This window comes from Pinus tabuliformis, chromosome J, assembly GCF_031772625.1.
Source record: "Pinus tabuliformis cultivar Carrire ecotype Pingquan chromosome J, CPIR1, whole genome shotgun sequence".
Taxonomy (NCBI): domain Eukaryota; kingdom Viridiplantae; phylum Streptophyta; class Pinopsida; order Pinales; family Pinaceae; genus Pinus; species Pinus tabuliformis.
The window spans coordinates 1,580,117,132-1,580,122,101 of record NC_142295.1 but is presented as its reverse complement, the minus strand read 5'-3'; positions in this window follow the sequence as shown (position 1 = coordinate 1,580,122,101).

Sequence of the window (4,970 nt, the reverse complement as noted above, 5' to 3'; positions counted from 1 at the left end):
AATAGCCACTCTGGAGGCTCCAAACCTTTTAAGGTACAAGTAAGCTTTGACATTCCCATATTTGAGAGCCAAAAAGATGCCGATGTTGTAGATAAATGGATGAATCTACTAGAAGGATATTTTTCTATTCATGATTTTTCCAACCGAGAAAAGATTACTTTTTCTCTTCTCAAAGTCGCCCCCCACCTCAAGGACTGGTGGGAAACCTATTGTGAATAGAAGGATGAAAGTACGACCTCACTGTTTTCAGCCGCTCCCACTTGGAATTCATTTTGAAATTGCCATCAAAGAGCAGTACTACCCTGTTGAGAGCTACGAGGACAAATGCATAAAGTGGACCACGCTACGTCAGGGAAGGGACCAATATGTGTCGGAGTTTACCAGTGTTTTCCATACCCTTCACGCGAAGTTGGGTATCAAGGATTCTAAGAAAAATTTGGTACTCAAGTATCGCGGCTACCTACATAGATACATCTAGGATGAGATGGAGTTCTTGGACATCTCCTCTCTCGGCACAGTGTCCTGATACACTATCAAGATTGAGCAGAAGTTTAAACAGAAGAAGCGAGACTTTGGATCTGCAAAACCAAAGAAAGGGAAAGGTGCCCCCAAACGACAGAGCAAAGGGAAAATTCAAGGTAGGATGGCCCAGGACAACCCATTAAGGCCATAAGCAAACGTCAACATTGCGAAGCCAAAGAAGGACACGTAAAAGTGGTGTGAGTTCCATAAGAGCTCCGCCCACAACACAAGTGAGTGTTGGGCCAAGCAATCACTGGTGGATGAGCTGAAGGCTTCAGAATCAGATGCATGTTATGATTCTGAGTCAAATCTTAAGAAGGGGAATGACAAAGGGAAGCAGATTATTGATGTGGAGCCCAACGCCACTGTTGCCACCATAAAGATCTAGAAGGAGAAACCCGAATATCCAAAGGAGGAAGAGCGTATCTTCCACTCCAAGATGTGCATAAAGGGTTCCTAGTTACAGTTCATTATCGACAGCGGGAGATAAAATAACCTCATTGCAGCAGAGGTCATGAAGTGGTTGGGCTTACCGACCACAGCACACCCAGAACCATACACCATTGGGTGGCTTCATCAAGGATGGGATTTGTGCATGAGCCAACAATGTCTTCTTCCATACAGCATCAAGCCCTTCATGGATGAGGTATTATGTGACGTTTTCCCCCTTGATGTTTGTGATGTATTATTAAGCCAACCATACTTGTGGAAGTGACATGTTGTGTATGATTCTATGCTTCACGTTGTTATTATTACATTGGGAAATAAGTTGTACATGATACCATAAGTAGCATCACCTACCGCCATCTCTCTGGTTACTGCAAAACAATGCAATAAGATCATTTCAAAAACCAGAATTTTTTTTTCCTGATGATACACCCTCAAGGAAAGAAGAATATGGTGGTCACAACCTCCAGACAGGGCCCCTCCACATGACAACAACAGATGGACAAGGTCGTGGGGGAGTATGAGGACATCTTCACCTCCCCCGTAGGGGTTCCTCTACACTGTCAGGTCAAGCACTCCATCGATCTGACCCCAGTTGTGTCATTATCCAATGGACCAATCTATCAGTGCTTCATTCTAGAGAACGATGAAATCAAGAGGCAAATTCAGGAGCTATTGCAGAGGTCACATTTGGCCAAGTTCATTGCCCTGTGGGAGCCTAATCGTGTTGGTACAGAAGAAGGATGGGACTTGGAGACTTTGTATTAACTATTGGGCGCTAACCAAGATCACTGCCTGGAATAGGTACCTGATCCCATGGATTGATGATGTTCTAGACCAACTCAAGGGGGGAAAATATTTTAGCAAGATCAACTTGAAGTTTGGATATCACCAAGTACCAAGTCTAGATGGTTGGTTATGCCTTTTGGGTTGATGAATGCTCCTGCAACCTTCATGAGGTTGATCAATGACATCTTGCAACCATTCACAAACTCATTTGTACTGGTATACTTGGATGACATCCTAATCTTCAGCCATATTGGGGAAGAGCACCTCCATCACATCCGATAGGTTCTCCAAACACAACGGCAACACAAGTTGTGTGCCAATTTGGAGAAATGCACTTTTGGCATGACCCAGGTTCAGTATCTGGGATACATTTTTGATGAAAGGGGGGTGCATGTGGATCCAGCGAAGATCCAAGTCACTCAGGATTAGCCAGCCCCAATCACACTGAGAGAGCTCTGCAGCTTTCTAGGTCTTGCAAATTTCTACCGCAGGTTCGTGTTGGGGTTCTCACATATCACTTGGCCCTTGAGTCAAGTCACTAAAGGAGGAACAAAATAAAAATTGTTTTGGTCTCAATCTCAATAGAAGGCATTCGCAGAGTTGAAACATTGCCTCTGCCTTGTACTAGTGATCATATTACCAGACTTACAACAACCATTTGAGATCGAGACAGATGCCTCTGAATATGCTATTGGGGTAGTCCTTACTCAATAGGTGCATCTAGTGGCATATCATAGTGAGACACTTTCAGACACAGTTCGGAAGTATCCCACTTATGACAAAGAGATGTATTCCATTGTGCAGGTCTTCCAACAATGGAAGCATTACATTTTAGGGAAGGAAACGGTCATCCACATAGACCACCAACCACTGTAGTTCATACAAATGCAAGGGAAGTTGCAGAATGATCACCATCATAAGTGCTCCACATACCTATAATAGTTCCATTTGAATATCAAGTACAAGAAGGGAAGCACAAATAATGTTGCAGATTGCCTTAGCCGACCATCGATCATGGCGTTAACCACCGTGCTCAATTCTTGTGGGCACTAGACTTCTGATTGGACACTTCTCTACAAAAGCGACCCAGAATTCAGTCACACATACCATATGCTCTTGGAGGTCAACATGTTCCATATTTTCACCTCCAGGACGCTTTGTTATGCCACCTGGGACACCTTTGTGTTCCTTTAAGCGAGCGTGCGAAGATGATTTCTGAAGCTCACTATAAATCAGTCGTTGGGCATTTCAAGGTCGAGAAAATGGTGGGAGTACTACAAAAGTATTTCTATCAGCTGAATCTTCGATAGGATGTCGGGAAGTACATCAGATCCTGCACTGCCTGTGCCATTGCCAAATCTACCATCAAGAAGAAAGGTCTTTATCCTTTACTGCCTACCCCTATTCGACCTTGGGAATCCATCTCCATTGATTACATGTCAGGCCTTCCTTCTACTATGCTTTTTCTGGTTGTCGACAAATTCTCGAAGATGGCCATTGTGGTGGCCTGCAAGAAGAGTATCACAACAGAATCCACTGCTAAACTCTTCTTTAAACAAGTGTGGGTACACTTTGGGATCCCACAGTCTATCATCTCATATCGGGATAGTAGGTTCCATAGTACATTTTGGTCTAGTCTCTGGTTGATGTTGGACACCAAGCTCACTAATTCCACAGCTTTCCATCCCAAAACTGGTGGCTAGACAGAGGTCATCAAGAGGATGATCGTACATATTCTGCACATGTACAACTCAAAGCATCCACACACATGGGATAAGAGCCTCCCCTATTCCATCACACCTACAACCGGGCTCTCCACAACTCGACTAGCCACAGCCCTTTTCATCTGGGCTTGGGATTCCAGCCACTATGTCCCATTGATGTGGCCATACCATTTGCAGCGACTTGGGCAGATTCGGCTCATGTTTTGTCCGAAGCCGACAAGGCAAATAGATTCATTGAGCATATTCAACACATCTGCCAACAGGTCCATGACATATTGGACAAAGCCAAACCTAAGCACAAGCAGTGGCATGATCAGCATCGGGTGCCACACAAGTTCCAGGTAGGTGACAAAGCTTGGCTACATTTGTAGGAGTGCCTCATTGGGCCCCACCAAAAGATTCGCATGCTTTGATACGGGCCATACACCATCACCAATGCTATGGGAGATATTGCTTTTGAGCTCATCATTACCCCATTCCTTGGCCTTCACCCAATGTTCAATGTGGATCACTTTTGGCCATACTTTCCACCATTACTGGACACATCCGACATTGTAGAACAGCTCACACCAACATATTTAAATCCATACTGCATGGAACAAGCTTCAACTGATCGAATAATGGACATGTAGATCAAGAACACTCTCCAATGGAATATCCAACTTTATTGAGTTGTCAAAGTTGTCCAACTCCTGCACCAAGGAAAATGGCTCACTAGGGAACAAGTTCAGCAGAAGTTTCCTCATCTCATGGAGGAACTCAACGCAATGGAGACCATTTCTTCCTAGGGGGAGGATTGATTTAGGTGGATATGAGTGGTCACCTTCCTATTCCACTTGGACCCCCACCATTGTTTCTTTTAGTTTTTTAGTTTCCTTAATTGTAGCACAATTTACTATTTTTGGCAAATTTTTCGGGTCGTGAACTTTCGGAGTCGTTTTGAGGCCCTTAAAGAGTTTTTTTGGAAATATTTCATTGACCATTTTAATTGAAATTTTCTTTTTGGTTGTAGTCCTTGGATATATATTTCCAACAAGGTATCAGGCACGTCAAACAGAGATAATATGACCAAGTTACGACCCTAGGAAGTTAGTTGCCCAACTAACCCCAACAGGGCCCATAAACTCTTGGTGTTACATCTCCTCGGGTTAGGGTTTTGGTTGTTTGTGGTTTTCTCTTATGTTCAATAATAAAAAGGCCCTTGAGCCTCATTGTAACTCAGTTCAGAGGCTTGTAGCCGCCACATCTCTTCTAATATATAACCTACCATCGCCCGAGCTAGTCTCATTTCCATTTTGATTGTAAGCATATTTCATTATTTGATATTGATGAAAGGAAGTGTTATTTCTGTTGCATCTATGTATTTATGGTTATATCTATAATTTTTTGCGTTCGTGTTTAAATTCAGATCAATCAGACCCTCAAGTTGATCCTCAGGTGATTGCTATCCAAGATGAATCTCTAGAATAAATGGATACACAGCAACCT